We start from the raw sequence: 19,196 nt of genomic DNA on the forward strand, positions 1-19,196 counted from the left end.
CCCGGGTTCGATCTTGACTAGGGGTACTGTCTGCCCGGACTTTGTACGTTCACCCCGTGACCTGCGTGGGTTTTCTCCGAGATCTCCGATTTCCTCCCAAACTCCAAAGACGTACATGCTTGGAGGTTAATTGGCTTGGTATAAGTGGAAATGTCCGGAGTGTGTGTCGGATAGTATTAGTGTGCTGGGATGGCTGGTGAGTGCGGACTCGGTAGGCCAAAAGGCCTGTTTCTGTGCTGTATCTCTAAACTAAACTACAGCACTGGATGTTCACTATGCCATAAACATTACAGCTTCATGATTGCAGCAGTGGCAGAGAGTAATACACCACAAAAAAGGCTTCCAGCCTGAAGAAGGGTCTTGACCTGAATCATCACCTATTCTTTTACTGCATAAATGCTGCCTGACCCACTGAATTACTCCAGCTTTTTGAGTCTACCCTGTCTGAAGAAGGGTCTCAACCCAAAACGTCACATATTCCTTTTCTCCAGAGATGTTGCCTGTTCCGCTGAGTTACTCCAGCTTTCCAATGTCTGTCTTTGGTGTAAATCAGCATCGGCAGTTCATTCCGACACAGGAAAATGTCCTTTGTTCCATCTCCTCCATGCTGACAAAGATGCACCATCTCTCTCTCTTTCTCCTTCCTTTCCCTTACCCTCACAGAATCTCTCTCTGAAAAGGGAAATATGAGAGTGAGGACAAGTGTACGAAAGGCAGCTGTCTCCCATCTCCAGTCTTCCTTCCATCCACTTGGCTCCATCTGCCTTTTATTTCTTGTCTGCTTCCACCCATCACCCACCCACCTCCCTCCATCTCTCATCTCCACCCCTCCCCTCCTTGCTCCGACAGCCCATCGTTCCTCACCACTCCTCCATCTACCTATCACCCGCTGACTCAGCTCACCTCTTCCCTCCTCTCCACTTTATACCAGCCATCTCCCATCTGTCCTGATGTAGGGTCTCAGCCCAAAACATCAATAATCCTCAATTCTAACCTTATCAAGAAGCAGTAGAGATATTTGAGCTTGGCACATTTTCCTAAAAATGCCTTTCAGCTGAGCTAACTGGTTTCCAGTTTTTATAACTGATTTTTAAAATTCCCAGTTGCCATGGCAATTTTTTTTTGAGAAGACAACGTTGACAACTTTGAGAAGGGTTCCAACCTGAAACGTCACCTATTCATGTTCTCCAGAGATGCTGCCTGACCCACTGAGTTACTCCGGCACTTTGTGTTTTATTTTGAATTCATATTTCTGGATCATTAATATTTGTTTTATATTTGTTCCAGTTGGTCAATTAAGACTCAGACTGGCCATTGCGATCACTAAAGGGCCTGTCCCACTTTAGGCGATTTTAAGGCGACTGCCAGTGACTAGGCTGTCGCCGACGGTTGGCCGGGGTGTCGCGGGCGTGATCATGAGGAGTCTTCCAAAAATCGTAGTGGATCTCAGCGCGTCGCTGAGAAATCATCCGGAGTGAAATTTCTCGGCAACAGCTGGCTTGTCGCCAGGTATTGTTGCTTATTGCGGGCGCTGTCGCATGCTGTCCCCAGGTTTGATAGGTTCTCTTAGATGCATTTCGAAGCACATAATATTAAAATAAGTAAAGTCATTTGAAGATACTATAAAATGCTTGTGTTTAACCAATTTATTTACTGTCAGGACATTTGACATGTAGATTGGAGGCGACAGTTTGACGGTCAGGTAAGCGTGGGAATTTTCATGATGTTTATGACCATCAGCCATTACATTTAAAGTGGGCTCCCAACCCAGATATGCAACCCAGAAATCAGATATGTATCTACATTTTCAAAGAATGCCCACACACTTTTCACAAAAATCCACTTAACCACTTAACCAATTTTTTTTTTTAATACAGCTATTAGTAAACTGGAAGTCAATCCAGTTTATGCCTTGTTACAGTGAAGCTTGGTTTTTAAGTAACCCATACAAGATGTTATAGTTCAAAATTCTCAAGTACTTACCGACTTATCGGTGATTTCAGCGAAAATTAGGACGCCGGAGAAGCATTAACAGCGTGGGAATTTCACGATGTTTCCGAAGACGGTGTAATCTTGACCTGACTCGGCATTGTCGTGGTCATTGTCGTCGGGTAAAATAAAATTTCGCCGATCTGCTACGACTTTGACAGTCGCCGGCAGTCGCCTAAAAAATCACCTAAGTGGGACAGGCCATTAAAATCTCCTTTGCCTTATTGCACTGTTGTTTGAGATATATCATCCCAACCTGCTCCATCAATAGCCTTAATGCACAACATCAGAAGTGAAGGTTTTTAATGACCACAACGCCATTCCATTTCCAACACTTCAGCAAATGAATTGTCAAGGATGACATCAACAAGCAACAGCTATAGATACATGGAGATATCGCCATCTGCTGGTTCCCTTCTAAGCTTCAAACCATCATGGATTTACGAAGGGGAAATCGTGCTTGACTAATCTACTGGAATTTTTTGAGGATGCAACTAGGAAAATTGACAGGGGAGAGTCGGTGGATGTGGTGTACCTCGACTTTCAGAAAGCCTTCGACAAGGTCCTACATAGGAGATTGGTGGGCAAAATTAGAGCACATGGTATTGGAGGTAGGGTACTGACATGGATAGAAAGTTGGTTGACAGACAGAAAGCAAAGAGTGGGGATAAATGGGTCCCTTTCAGAATGGCAGGCAGTGACTAGTGGGGTACCGCAAGGCTTGGTGTTGGGACCGCAGCTATTTACAATATACATCAATGACTTGGATGAAGGGATTAAAAGTACCATTAGCAAATTTGCCGATGATACAAAGCAGTGTGAACTGTGAGGAAGATGCTATGAGGTTGCAGGGTGACTTGGACAGGTTGTGTGAGTGGGCGGATGCATGGCAGATGCAGTTTAATGTAGATAAGTGTGGAGGTTATCCACTTTGGTGGTAAGAATAGGAAGACAGATTATTATCTGAATGGTGTCAAGTTAGGAAAAGGGGACGTACAACGTGATCTGGGTGTCTTAGTGCATCAGTCACTGAAAGGAAGCATGCAGGTACAGCAGGCAGTGAAGAAAGCCAATGGAATGTTGGCCTTCATAACAAGAGGAGTTGAGTATAGGAGCAAAGACGTCCTTCTGCAGTTGTACAGGGCCCTAGTGAGACCGCACCTGGAGTACTGTGTGCAGTTTTGGTCTCCAAATTTGAGGAAGGATATTCTTGCTATTGAGGGCGTGCAGCGTAGGTTTACTAGGTTAATTCCCGGAATGGCGGGACTGTCATATGTGGAAAGACTGGAGCGACTAGGTTTGTATACACTGGAATTTAGAAGGATGAGAGGGGATCTTATCGAAACGTATAAAATTATTAAGGGGTTGTACACGTTAGAGGCAGGAAACATGTTCCGAATGTTGGGGGAGTCCAGAACCAGGGGCCACAGTTTAAGAATAAGGGGTAGGCCATTTAGAACTTTTTCAGTCAGAGAGTTGTGAATCTGTGGAATTCTCTGCCTCAGAGGGCAGTGGAGGCCAATTCTCTGAATACATTCAAGAGAGAGCTAGATCGAGCTCTTAAGGATAGCGGAGTCAGGGGGTATGGGGAGAAGGCAGGAACGGGGTACTGATTGAGAATGATCAGCCATGATCACATTGAATGGCGGTGCTGACTCGAAGGGCCGAATGGCCTTCTCCTGCACCTATTTTCTATTGTCTATTGTCTATCCTAACTTGAAGATACATTGCCATTTCTTCATCACTGCAAAATAAATACAGGAAAATATAAACAGAAAGTGCTGGAGTACCATCATTTTATACTCCCCTAGAAAATCACCCCTCAGCCTCCCGCGTTCTAAGGAATAAAGTCCTAGCCTCCCCACCCTCTCTCATAGCTCAGACCTTCAAGTCCCAGCAACATCCTCGCAAATCTTCTCTGCACTCTTTCCAGTTTAATGGCATTTTTTCTAAAGCAGGGCGACCAAAACTGAGCACAATACTCCTAATGGCAAAATCTTGTACAACTGCAACGTAACGCCCCAGGTCTATACTCAAGGTCCTCTGTCTGAAGAAGGGTCTTGACCCAAAACATCACCAATCCATGTTCTTTGGAAATGCTGCCTGATCAGCTGAGTTACTCCAGCACTTTGTGTCCTATTATGTATTAACCAACATCTACACCTCTTTGTCTGCATTTGCAGTTCCTTGTTCCTTAACATTAAGGGTTCAATGGTGCCGTACACAGACAGCCCACAGCACATTTGGCAGGGTGAGAGATATGTTCATGGCTTAACTTTACACTAACACTGGACACCCACTCAGAAGAGCAAGCAGATCTAAGTGCTTTAAAGCTCTGGTGAAAACCTGCCCATTATGTGTGTTATTTAAAAATAATGCAGGATAAAATTTCATATCATTGGAATGTCCAGCAGATGGCAGCAGTGACCAAAGAACAGGCTCATAAAATGATGTTTTTGAGTGGTAGGAGCAAATGAGGCCATTCAGTCTAATCCACCAATCAATCATGGTTAATCTATCTTTCCCTCTCAACCCAATTCTCCCCATAACCCCTGACAACCACACTAATCAAGAGTCTATCTCTGCTTTAAAAACACCCAATGACTTAGCCTCCACACCCTTCTGTGGCAATTAATTCCACAGATTCACCACCCTCTGACTACAGAAATGTCTCCTCCTTCCTAAAGGTATGTCCTTGTATTCTGAGGCTGTGGCCTCTGATCCTAGACTCTGCCACTAGTGGAAACATCCTCTCCACACCCACTCTATCCAGGTTAGTGGCAAATTTGATTTACAGTTTCTGCATGATTAGATGAGCATATTTTTTTAAGACATGGAGTTAACAGAAGGAACTTGACAATTCGAAGATCGAGTTAATCCTAACATGCAATGAATTAATCTGTACACGGGCAGCATCTCTGGAGGACATGGATAGGTGCTGTTTCAGGTTGGGACCCTTCTACAGACTCGGGAAATATTTTTTTAGCTTTTCCTCTGCCTGAAATCGTAACTCAAGATTTCCACATTTGGACATGCAGGCAGAGGCACAAATTTGCTTGCGTTTATGGAGATAAATGTAGAACTGGCTTGGCATCAGCATGAATGTATAACTTATGGCAAGCCAAACCGATCAAAAATTCATTAACATTTCCAACCCATTATGTCTTGTGTAACTCAGTGTTAGTCCTGATGTCTATAAATAAGACGACAAGCTGGAAAGTAAATTATTACGTGCTTCTTTGTACAAATATAAGCGTTTCTACTAAACCCCTATGATGTGACAAACGTTACAAGCCATTACACAAATAACATAACAACATGGTTCCACTGGAGATGGAACAGTCTCAGACACTGTGTAATCACCAGGGAGAAGTAAAGTGCATCAATAATTATTTTAAGTGTTGATAAACTCGAGTCTTTTCCTCTGTCGAAGTTGTGCTTATGGTCAGATATTAGCCATTCCCCTACTGGACAATTTAAGCCAATTAACCTACAAACCTGTACGTCTTTGGAGTGTGGTAGGAAAACGCAGAAAACCCACGTGGTCACAGGGAGAACATACAAACTCCGTACAGACAGCACCCCCAGTCAGGATCGAACCCGGGTCTCTGGTGCTGTAAGGCAGCAACGCTACCGCTGCACCACCTCAAGAACACAAATTGCTGGAGTAACTCTGCAAGTCGGGCAGCGTTTTTGGAAGACATGGATAGGTGGCACTTTGGCTCAGGACAATTCTTCAGTCTGTCACATGGTGAAGACCAGGACTGGAGCTATTTACCTAGCAGATAAACTTCTAAAGAAACAAGATGGGAAAAGAAGGACTCAAGGGCCTGGACTATAGGGAGAGGTGGAACAGTCTAGGACTTTATTCCTTGCAGCGCTGAGGGGTGATCTTGTAGAGGTGTATAAGATCATGAGTGGAATAAATAGGGCAAATGAACAGAATTTTTAATCCAGAGTAGGGAAATCAAGAACCAGAGGACATCGGTTTAAGGTGAAGGGGTGGGGGGGAAAGATTTAATAGGAACTTAAGGGGCAACCATTTATGTTACACAAAGGGTGGTGGGTGTATGGAATGAGATGCCAGAGGAGGTAGTTGAAGCAGGTTGTTTAAAACACATTTGGACAGGTACATGGATAGGACAGGTTTAATGGGATATGGGCCAAACGTAGGCAGGTAGGACTGGTGTAGTCAAGGCAGGTTGGTCGGCGTGGGCAAATTGGGCCGAAGGGCCTGTTTCCACACTATGTGACTCGATGACTAAACTGAGTAACAGGTTATTGGGAACAGAGGAAGAGAATAGTACAAGGAAATCTTGTCAAGGATTAAAAGCAATCAAAGGACAGAAAACCATCCTGCGATTTCAGTCTGAACAAGCCACACACAAAAGGGAATTAATGGTTCTCTGACAAATGTTCTAGACATTGATAATAACTTAATTGGAAGGGTGATATCCGGTATTTGATCACAGAATTACAAAAGGAGGAATTGTTTTTAAAAAGGCACCTGTGAAATTCAGACAGAAAAAACTAGACCTTCATGACACACAGAATCATAGTAGCTTTCCCTAAGACACTTATCTTTGGTAGGGAGTTGCCTGGCTTTGATGACACCCAAGGTCTGTCTACAAGACCCAAATTGTAAACAGATTAATGGCCATCTGGTGTTAGTGAGATTAGAAACAATGCGTCTACAGTTCCTACAGCATTAGAGGTTTCAAAGCAGACAGAGAGAGTTATTACAATGGTAATAAGAGATAATTAGATGCCTAGGTTTAGGCCACTTCCCTCAGACCACAGCACCAGAGACCCAATTTCAATCCTGACTACTGGTACTATAAGAAAATAACTGCAGATGCTGGTACAAATCGAAGGTATTTATTCACAAAATGCTGGAGTAACTCAGCAGGTCAGGCAGCATCTCAGGAGAGAAGGAATGGGCGACGTTTCGGGTCGAGACCCTTCTTTAGACGAAGAAGGGTCTCGACCCGAAACGTCGCCCATTCCTTCTCTCCTGAGATGCTGCCTGACCTGCTGAGTTACTCCAGCATTTTGTGAATAAATACCTCTGACTACTGGTACTGCCTGTACAGAGTTTGCACGTTCTCCCCGTGACCGTGTGGGGTTTTCCCCCGTTTCTTCCCACATTCCAAAGTATGTAGGATAATTGGCCTGCAAAATAAAAATTGTCCCCAGTGTGTACGACAGAACTAATTTCCTCCCCCCACCACCATACTCACTCTCCCTGCAATTTAACAGGTTTATTTACTCTCCTTCCCCGTTTGGACAAAGAGTCCTCAACTCTAGTTCGGCGTTTTTACCCCCCACAGATGCTACCAGACCTGCTGAGTGTATCCAGCATTTTCTGTCTTTAGAGTTTGGTTTATCCGAAGTGATGAGGAAAAGCCACTAACTATAACTACCAGTACACCACAATCACTCGTACACCACCACCAGTACACCACCACCAGTACATCAGTTTATCAGTAGAGATGAAGAATGATGCCACCAACACTAACTATAAGTACACAAGACCAATGCTACTGTTGTCAGGTTTTAAAGAGCTGTTGCAAGTCCTTTCATACATGTAATGTGCTGGCATATGAAAGTTGCAGAGAAAGCACTGCAAGATTCAAACTAAATCAAGATTACAGTGCCAGACACCTGACTTCGATACTGACTGTGGGTGCTGTCTGTACAGAGTTTATACATGCTCTTGCAACTGTGTGGGAGCTCCGGTTTCCTCTCACATTGTAAAGAAGCACAGGTTAGTAGGCTTCTGTAAATTGCCTCTGGTGTGTAGGATGCAAAACAGGAACAATATAGAACTAGGGTAGGGCTGATCATTAGAGCTGATCTGCTTTCAACAACATAATTCCAACCAAACGCTTCTCCAAATATCTAAACCTAGGACTCAGCACCCCCCTCGGCGACTGGATCCTTGATTTCTTGACCCATAGACTACAATCAGTAAGGATAGGTAATGAAACATCCTCAATGATAATTCTCAACATCAGTGTCCCACAAGGCTGCATCCTCTGTCCCCACACTTCTCTCAACTGAACTAAACTCTTCATGACGGTGCAGGTTTGCAAGTTTGCAAGTTTGCAGATGACACCACCGGAAGTGGGCCAGACCACAAACAATGTGGAGACGGGTTAGAGGAAGACGATAAAGAGCTCAGCAATATGGTGTCAAAGCAATAGTCTCTCTCTCAATGCCAACAAACCAATGGAGACTTCACAATTCACGGTGGATTCCACACACTAGTCTGCATCCATGATGCTGAAATGGAGATAGTCAAAACCTTCAAGTTTCTAGGTGTAAAGAATACTAACAATTTGACCTGATCCAACCATAATCGACAATACAGCCCAGAACGTACACCAACACCTCCATTTCCTCAGAAAACCAAGGATATCCGAGGATATGTCTCCAAGGATTCTTCCCAGTTTCTACAGAAGCATGGTAGATAGCATCCGATCACAATGCATCACAGATTGGTATGGCAACTGCTCTGTCCGACTGCAAGAAATTGCAGAGGGTTGTGGACGCAGCCTAGTCCATCACACAAACCTGCCTCACCCATCCCCACTCAATCAGAGCCATCTGTACTTCAAGCTACCCGAGGTAAGCAGCCAACATAATCAAGGTCCATTCACATCCCGGTCATGCATTCTTCTCCCTTCTCCAAAGATACAAAAGCTTGAAAGCATATACAGATTCAAAGACAACTTCTTTCCCACTGTTATCAGACTCTTGAATGGTCCTTCCTCTTGCTAAGGATGCCTTCCCATTCTTCCAATCTATCTTGTTGCAACCCGAGCAACTTTTCCCCTGCACACTCTCTATAGCTGTAAAAGTTATATTTTATGCAGTTTCATTTCTCTTTTTGTGCTACCTATTGCACCCAGCTGCAGCACGATCTGCCTGAACAACAAGCAAAACAAACTTTCTCATTGTATCGCGGTACATGGCAATAACAAACCAAAACACTTCTTCCATGAACTAAAAACCACATCCAAGGTAACTGTTAATAACAATATATCTGTAAATTTCTGCATTAATGCTACCAGTTTATGTAATAGTCCTCTAAATTGTTGAAAATCATAGAAAATATTTACTTATACACAAAATAATATGGACAGACAAGACATTAAACTCAAAAATCCGACAGAGAATTTATACCAGATCGTTTGCAAACATGTCACAAACAAACCTGCCTGCCTCATATTTTTATTTGGAACTGTTACCATGGTGAGGATATGGAGTGACAAAGGAAATGTACTAACATACTAATTATGTACTAACATAGAAGAGTATTAAGTTCCATCCACTGTTTCTTTTCTCACCACCCTCCCTCCCCCAAGTAACAATTCAGAGGAACATTGAACCAAGCAAGAGCTAGGCCCGATCCTGAGCTCTGGTGTTGGCTGTGTGAAGTTTGCACGTTCTCTCTGTGATCATGTGGGTTGTCTCCAGGTGATCTGGTTTTCTCCCAAATCCCAAAGATGTGTGATTTTGTGGGTCAAGTGGCCTTTGCAAAATTGCCCCTAAATGTGTCACGATTGTGTAACGGGCAAAAGTAGGAAAACATGGAACTACTGAAAACAGATGATCGATGGCCGACATAGACTCAATGGGCTGAAGGGCCTGTTTCCATACCGTATGTCGAAACTAAACCGAGTGAAATTCCTTCAGAGCAACACCAATTTACAGGCAATACAAAGCAACTGAGCTGAATTTACCAACACCCTTCCCTGTTGTTAGAAGTGGGAATGCACACAAATATCAAAGTAGATTTTGCACACAAATCTCAAACACAAATTATTAACAAAGCAGGAAAAATCTACATATATCAGGATTCTGAATTAAAAATAGAAATTGCTGGAAATTTTCCAGAGGTCAGGCAGCAGCTGTGATGGGAATAAAGAGTTTCATTTCAGGTCAATGATCTTTCATTTGAAGAAACCTTCACTGCATCTAACTCTATGCACGCCTGCCCAGCAATGTTTGTTTTTATTTTAAATAATTATTTGCTTTATCGTTTATTTAATTTCCGATCTGCAGTCTTAACAAAAAAAAAGGCGATTGTGCAGCGGCCAATATTCTTTATGGTGCGCGGGTTACATTTCTCTGCATGAGTGAGCACTCTCGACATACAAAACAGCATCGTTTTCTAAATTTAGCCCAGTCACATGCTCTCCTCAGCACACTGCCTCCAATGAGATACATGAAGGCAGTAACACTCTCCCCACACTAATGACCTTTTTTCACTTTCTAACAGATACATTTCCAATTACTACGATTCCTTTCCACTTCTTGAACAACATTTCGTTCATCGTTTAATGCATTTGGAACGTTGCAATGCCAACCCAAGCACAGATCTCGTCTGAACTTAAGGACTTGCAAAATAACCCAATAGGCACCCATGACATTTCAATTTAATTGCACTAAATTATTTGTGAATTTGTGAAAAAGAAAAATTGAAAGCAGAAACAGATTCAAGTCAAAATCTTTGACTTCCTGCCATTCTATTCCCCAAAACACTTTAGAGTTACGCTTGAAATACTCTGGCATCAATAGTCAAGTGTGCTTTATTGGGCCGTTGGGCCCAAACCTCTCCTGCATTGGTGCAGCACCCTCTCCTCCCCACGCCCCATCCCCCTCCCCCTCCCCCATCTCCCCCCACCCCACCTCTCCCCCCCTTCTCCCCCACCCCCTCACCCCTGCCCTTCCCATTTCCCCCTTCCTCCTTCCCCTTTCCCCCTTCCTCCTCCCCCCCTCCCTTCCACTCCATCCCCCTCAACCCCCCTCACCCTCCCCCCTCCCTCCCTAGGAGATAGATTTAAACTTTAAAATGTGAATAACTTAAAAAATATAACCGATTTCAATGAAACCTCTTCCATTCGCACCAAAGGGACGACGGTGAGTAAGGTGGGCCTAAAATTGTCGCGCTATCGTGTACCGTTTTGGCTGTAGTTCAGGAACAAACAAACAAACGAGAGTTTTAGTATATAGATGTCCCAGATAGAACAATTAAATTCTTATTTGCAGCAGCACAACAGAATATGTAAACAGTGTATTTACAGTACACTGTAAATAATAAAACAAATGAGAAAAGTTCCATATATATATATATATACACGTTTTTCTTGTTTGTTATATTGTTTACACACACACACACACACACACATGCATAAAAAAACAATAATAAGTAAAAGTATAAAGTAAGAAAGAACACATGTTTACCATTTAACATTTTTTGATAAAAGACAAAAATAAAATCAAAGTTGTAAGACACACGAGATCACAGGGAAAGCAAAATAGTACAAATAAAATTCCAAATACTTTTGAAAAACATGTATTTTGAAAGCTCATCTGAATGAATTACAGTCCCCATAAAATTATTTTCCTATGTTATTGTAGCATTTATTGTTATTGTTGGAAAAATGTTCCAATTTGGGAGAAAATCAAATGCTACCATCACCACTGAGGAGTTTTGCAAAGTTTGTAAAGAACTTAGTCCAGACAATCCTAGTTTCCTCTCAAATGGTCCTGAGATTATAATGTTTGAAAGACATTTGGATGAATACATGGATAGGAAAGGTTTTTGAGGGATATGGGCAAAACGCACGCAAATGGAACTAGCTTAGGTCATGCACTGGGTTGTGAAATTCCTTGCAGAATTTCTTCCCATTTTGAGGATATACATAATGGCAGCACTGTGGTACAGTGGTAGCATTGCTGCCTTAGAGCATCAGGGACCTGGCTTCGATCCTGACTATGGGTGCTGTCTGTACGGGGTTTTACGTTCTTCCCGTGACCAGTGCGGGTTTTCCCCGGAATCCCTGGTTTCCTCCAAAGGCGTTCAGGTTTGTAGATATATTGGCTTCGTAAAATTGTAAAGTTGTCCCTATTGTGCGTAGGATAGAGTTAGTGGCACGGGGATCACTGGCCCGTGCGGACTAGGGGGGCCGAAGGGCCTGTTTCTGCGCTGTATCTCTAAACTAAAAACGGCCAACACTCATACCAGCCACGTCCACCCCCCACCCTTCTGTAACACAAGACACCTATCCTAGCCTTCATCTCCTGCACCAGGGCTACGGTATGATCTTGTGCAAACTCTGGAATAGGGGTGCCAACTATCTCACTCCCACATAAGGGACAAGGTGACTTCACTGCCCCGCGCCCCATGTGACCTCACCCAGCCAGTGGCCACATGCTCCCGCTCCACCAATGGCGGCCACCCGGGCTGGGAGGCAGGTTGCTACGCAACCTCTGTTAGGCGGTGCCCGGGCCTCCGGACCTACACTGTCCAGGCCTACAGCGTCCGGGCCTACAGCACCCCGCAAGCCTAATGCGGGACAATGGTGGTCCCATACGGGTCAAACCAATTTAGCCCAAAATACAGGATGTCCTAGCTAATGCGGGACAGTTGGCAACCCTACTCTAGAACCACCTCTCTTTCCACTGTAACCTCCCTCGGCTCCATGTCAACCATTGTGGAACTGCCAATGGGCTATTGCTTCAACAGGGATTGCCAACATGTCTACAGCAGCACCACATTGAATGCAGAATGGCATAAACCCCCATTGCAACATGCATGTCTGGCTGCAAACCAACAAAACATTCTTTCATATCTCCTTTTGGCCAATTGCTGTAAGGATGTAAAACTGAGGCTTTATTAGGCATTGGTGAAGCCACATTTGAAATATTGTGAGCAGTTTTGGACCCATTAACCAAGGAAGCATGTGCTGGCTTTGGAGAGGGTCCAGAGGAGGTTAACAAGAATGATCCCATGGATGATTGGATTCATGTATGAGGAGCATTTGAAGGGTCTGGGCCTGTACTCGTTGAAATTATAGAAAGATAAGGGGTGATCTCATTGAAACCTACTGGATAATGAAAGGCCTAGATAGAGTGGACATGGAAACGATGTTTCCAGTAATGAGAGAGTCTAGAACCAGAGGGCACAACCTCAGAATAAAAGAACGTACCTTCAAAATTGAGAGGAGGTGGAATTTCTTTAGCAGAGGGTGGCAAGTCTGTGTAATTCATTGCTCCAAATAACTGTGGAGACCAAGTTTAGGGGTCATTTTAAGGCAGAGATTGATAGGTTCTTGATTAAAAAATGGCATCAAAGGTTACAGGGAGATGGCAGGAGAATGAAATTGAGAGGGAAAAATAGATCAGCCATGATTGAATGGGGGAGTAGACTTGATGGGCTGAATGGCCTAAATCTGCTCCTATATCTTATGGGTCCAGGACGCAGGATGGTTATAAATCAAATCAAGACAAGGAATAAGAGGTTGGCAGCCATCAATAATTAAACAAATTAATAGAAGCTGAACAGAATCCTCAGCTGACAACATATAATAAATAACTTTACAAGAAGCAGTTAAAAATTATAGGGACTTCCATCGTATTTGCAATTTAAAAAAATTACACGCTGGGAAATGAACCAATTTAATGCCATAATCTGGGGGTGGGGGAGTTAGGATAAGGATCACAAAGAGTTAAAAACAGTTCTGAAACCATTGAAAAACAAAACTATTGGAGCCAGGGTTTGCCCTGCCCCCCTCTGTCCCAGCTTTCTCAACCCCCCTCCATCAAAATCAGTCTGAAGAAGGGTCCCAACTCGAAATGTCACCTATCCATGTTCTCCAGAGATGCTGCCTGACTCACTGAGTTACTCCAGCACTTTGAATCTTTTTTTGTGTGTTGTAAACCAGCATCTGCAGTTGCTTGTGCCTCAACTATTAAAAAAGTCTATTATTTATATACCAGTTTTCACCATCTCAAGATGTTCTTGTATTTTTAAATTAACAAAACCCACTGCTCCTTGCAACGTGAGAAATGCAGGAGCCAGTAAACAACAATGTCGTCAAGTGATAAATCCATTTTGATATTGATTGAGTGAGGATAATTGGGTAGCTCCATTACTGCTCTTTGAAACAGTCCCAGTGAACCTTTTATTTCCAACCGAGAGAGCACGTTCAAGTGGGGAAGTGTTATATCTCACCGTGTCCACCTCAGTTTTGAGCTGAATTCTCTGGAGTGGATGGCTTCTGAACTTCTTTGTGTATGGAGGCGATAAATGTTCCCAACTGAAATTAATGCCTGGCAGTAACTCAAGGCTACTAAAGTATACCACTATTGAGCTCAGGCACAAAGAATGTATCCTCCTTAACAAAATATGCTGTAGATAAGCAAGTGAGCAGCTCACAACGCGGCTTACAGACACAACAAACCATTTTTTAACAGCGAGGGGACTTTTTAAACTTTGGGATTCGTATCCAAACAACAAAGCAATAAGTCGAAAATAAATTTAAAGAAACTTTCTTGCCGGTTTACGTACCGTGCGTGAGTTCAGTTCTGAAGCACATGAGCTGAAGTGTTGAGTAATGTCATGGTCTTTCTCGCCTTCACTCAATGCAGAGCTTGCAGCCTCTTGCCGCCTGCCTTGGAACAATAAAGTCTTCGTTCCCCATTCCAGCAGCAACAGCCAACTCCAACCCACAAGATGTGGGATTCTGATCTCAGCCTCAAAGTCTGGCGGATTCCCAGACCCAGTGGTAGCAGCGGTTGGCAACAAGTCTGCGAGCCTCCCTGTTGTCTATGGCTGTAGAGGGGAACCTCCTCACACCCCTCGCCACTAGGCCGACGACAAAGGGAGAGAGAGGGAGGGAGGGAGGGAGGGGAGAGTTTGGGAGAGGGAAAGGGGAACCAAGAAAGGAAGAAAGAACATAAGGATAGAATCAGAGCACAGGAAAAGGTCCCTTCGGCCCTACAATGTCTCTGCTGACGATGATGCCAATATAAACTAATCTCAAGATAGACACAAATATGCTGGAGTAACTCAGCGGGACAGCCAGGCAGCATCTCTGGAGAGAAAGATGTTTCGGGTGGAGACCCTTCTTCAGACTTCAGACGTAAATTGTATGCGCCACTTTACTTAACATGATTTAATTGTTGGATCTGAGCAAGGGATAGTTTGTAAAAGCAGTCTGTCCACGTTGATTGTGGGGACAGAATTCACAAGTTCACAACTGAAAGGAGTAGAATTAGGCCATTCGGCCCATCGAGTCTACTCCGCCATTCAATCATGGCTGATCTCTGCCTCCAAATCCCATTTTCCTGCCTTCTCCCAATTACCCTTGACACCCATTCTAATCAAGAGTTTGTCTATCTCTGTCTTAAACATATCCACAGACTTGTGTAAGGGGTTTCTGCGCCGAGCTTTCGCCCGACCTAAGGTCCCCGTGCCTTGCTCTGATCCCTTGACCAGGCCGCGCACACTGGTTCCCCGTGAGTGGTTCGACCCACTCACCCCCTACGGTTCTAGACACTGGACTTAGATGCAGGAGCGTTGATAGTGCAGAAAAAAACTCAACCAGACCAGATTTGAAGACCAGGGTTTAAATGGAAAAGGCTTTTATTGAGCACTTGGGACTATTGTCCATGAATACATACACAGTTCTATTAGACATATGCATAACTACACGAATACTTATACACAGTTCTATTAGACATATGCATAACTACACGAATACTTAGACACAGTTCTACTAGACGTATGCACACTTACACGAATACTTTTGACGCAGTTCTAAAAGACATATGCATAACTACACGAATACTTAGACACAGTTCTATTAGACATATTCTTGACTGTAAGATGGGGAACGTACGACACATCGCAAAATTGACCAACACATATTCATTTACACACCCACGTTTATTCAAACCACCCTCCCTTCTACACTAAAACTATGTCCAGGATGTGCAGGATTGGGGTACATGCTCACCATGGGGCTATTACTGGGGTTACTGGCTGTTCGTGCTGCTTCTCCGCTGCTTTCCGTGAGGGTCGTGCTTGTCCCGTGAGTTTCTTCCTTCCGTTTCTTGCGTCCCTGGCCAGTCGTTGCGAGCGTTGCTGTCCCTGCTGCGAGCGTTGCTGTCCCTGCTGCGAGCGTTGCTGTCCCTGCTGCGAGCGTTGCTGTCCCTGCTGCGAGCGTTGCTGTCCCTGCTGCGAGCGTTCCTGGCCAGTCGTTGCGAGCGTTGCTGGCCCTGCTGCGAGCGGGTCTTTCTTGCCTGTCCTTTTCGTCTTCCTCCTGGCTTGCGTTCCTTGCAGTTTTTCTTGCAGTATTTCTTCTTGAGTTTAAAACCCAAAAGTCGTGGCCAGTTATACTATTCTGACCCGTCCTATCTCCCGCCAGATCTCGGGATCTCTTTGTTTAAAAGATATGTATTGAGTTTTCCCTTTGTCCTGCGTTATGTCCGGGGGGGGGTACCAGGAATGGCCAGACGGTGTTAATTGGTATTTCGTTGCGAGGTGATGGGTTTAACTGGTTTCCCATCACCTACCAGGTAGTTTTCTATGGGCTATTGTGCCCCCTTAACGAGATTAACTGTGTAGGTCGGCTTGGGGCATTGTGAGTATGCTGATGTCAGCGCCCCAGTGTCTGGACTTCGACCTGGTTTCGCAGGTTTCTGCATGGCCAATATCCATCCATTGTTCTGGCCGTGGCTTTGCAGAAACCTAGAGACTGGGCTGTAAGGTTTTTGCTTTTGTGGCTGGTCACGAGGTCCTGCGGCCATTTTAGGACCCACGGATTGTGACATCCCTTGGTAAACTGACCGCAGCCTTTCTCCGCTATCAGCCCCGGTCTTTCGTTTAAAATGTCCAAACTGCAGCTCTTTGGTTTGGTGTTGCTTGCAGAATGAGGGAAAACTTCTCAAATCTTACACTTGGCCTCCACATCCCTCTGTGGCGATGAGTTCCACAGATTAACTACCCTCTGACTGAAGAAATACCTCCTTTCTAAAAGCGCCCTTTAATTCTGAGGCTATGACCTCTGGGTGGTGCTATCAATGGCTGTGTTGCCAACAGTCTGTCCTTTCCTTCTTTGTGTTTAAATATTATGTGTTAAATGTATGTTTTTAGTGTTCTTTAGCTTGTTTAATGCGGGGGGTGGGGTTGGGGAAACCTTTTCTAATCTCTTACCTTGACGGTGATGCGAGTTTTTTTCCGTATCGTATCTCCGTCCACACTCGCGGCCGAACGTCGAGGAGTTGGCGGTCTTTGCTGGAGACCGACTTTTCAGAGCTCCATCGCGGGGAGCCTATGGTACTTTAACAACGCGGAGCCCGTGATCGCTTTACCAGGGATCGACCTCGGAGATCCAACCGTGCTTGCGGACTTAACATCACGGAGCCCGCGGTCTCTGGTCAGAGACCGACATCGGGAACTCCAAGCCACAGGAGTTTCGACCGCACTGACGCGGGAGTTTCGACCGCCCCGAAGCGGGATTTTCGACCGCCCCGAAGCGGGAGTTTCGACCGCCCTGATGCGGGGGCTTCGACTGCAGGCTGCGGGCGCTTTGATCGCCCCGACCGCGGGAGAAATAAAGAGGAAGAAGCTTGGACTCTTTTGCCTTCCATCACAGTGAGGAATGTGGGGAATCCACTTTGGTGGATGTTTATGTTAACTTTTATGTATTTGTGTGTTTTGTTGCTTTTTTTTGTATGGCTGTATGGTGATTCGCATATCACTGTACCTTAATTGGTACATGTGACAATAAAAGACCTTTGAAATCTTTCGTCCTGGACTCTCCCTCTAGTGGAAACATCCTCTCCACATCCACTCTATCCATGCCTTTCATTATTCTGTAAGTTTCAATGAGGTCTCCCCCACAACCTTCTAAACTCCAGCAAGTACAGGCCCAGTGCTGTCAAATGCTCATCATGTGCTAACCCACTCATTCCTGGAAACATTCTTGTAAACCTCTTTTGGACCCTCTCCAGCAGCACATCCTTTAGAATTAATACAAAGCAGTAAACCAATTAACTGGGGATTAAAGACACGGTAGATTGGTGGATCCAGCCAGAAGCTAACATGGCTGAATATGAAATGAAAATATTCTATTCACTGATAGGTACAACATTGTTAAGTCTCAAGAAGAATTAGAGGAAACATTTTGTAAGGCTGACTTCCTTCTTTTATTCACTCATTTGTATTTTACAACAGCCAAGTTCCTGATGTCATTAATCTTGCCTTTTCTTAATCGTACTAAGACAGGAGTTCAATCTAAGTTTAAAAACAGATAGGCACAAAAAGCTGGAGTAACTCAGCGGGACAGGCAGCATCTCTGGAGAGAAGGAATGGGTGACGTTTCAGGTCAAGATCCTTCTTCAAGTTAAAAACAGGTCCAACATCAATAAACCTTATTGTTCTGTGTCCTGAACTTGAATAAACGAGACTTTGAAGGTATGAGACAGTTATGAGAGAATAGGACTATTGTGAAAGTAGATGGTTGTGATGAAACGCTGACCAACTCGTGCATTAAGAAATGCGATCCTTGGAAAACATAGATTTCAGGTGCGCCCGTGTGAGATGGGTCAACAATAAGTAATTAATGATGGTCTGTTCAATGCAATCTTTTTAGAGGATCAGCACCTCATATTTCACTTGGGCAGCTTACAACCCAGCGATGTGAATATTGACTTCTTTAACTTCAAGTAACCCTTGCGTTCCCTCTCTCTCCATCCCACCCCATCCTAGTTCACTGGAATTTAGAAGAATGAGAGGGGATCTTATAGAAACATATAAAATTCATAAAGGATTGGACAGCAGGAAAAATGCTCCCGATGTTGGGGGAGTCCAGAACCAGGGGGGTCACAGTTTAAGAATAAGGGGTAGGCTATTTAGGACTGAGATGAGGAAAAAACCTTTTCACGCAGAGAGTTGTGAATCTGTGGAATTCTCTGCCACAGAAGGCAGTGGAGGCCAATTCACTGGATGTTTTCAAGAGAGAGTTAGATTTAGCTCTTAGGGCCAAGGGAATCAAGGGATACGGAGGGAAAGCCGGAATGGGGTACTGATTTTGGATGATCAGCCATGATCATATTGAAAGTCTTGAAGGGCCGAATGGCCTACACCTGCACCTATTTTCTCTGTTTCTCTGTGTATCCAATAATGAACCATTCTACACTTCCTTGACCATCGCCTGCTTTCATCTGTCGTTTTCACACCTTATCCTTCCATATCTCTAGCCTCTCTATCCCCTGACTCAGTCTGAAGAAAGGTCTCAACCTGAAATGGCACCCAGTCCTTCTCTCCAGAGATGCTGCCCGTCCCGCTGAGTTAATCCAGCATTTTGTGTCTATCTTCAGTGTAAACCAGCATTTGCAGTTTCTTCATG

Source organism: Rhinoraja longicauda, chromosome 22 (genome assembly GCF_053455715.1).
Source record: "Rhinoraja longicauda isolate Sanriku21f chromosome 22, sRhiLon1.1, whole genome shotgun sequence".
NCBI classification, from domain to species: Eukaryota; Metazoa; Chordata; class Chondrichthyes; order Rajiformes; family Arhynchobatidae; genus Rhinoraja; species Rhinoraja longicauda.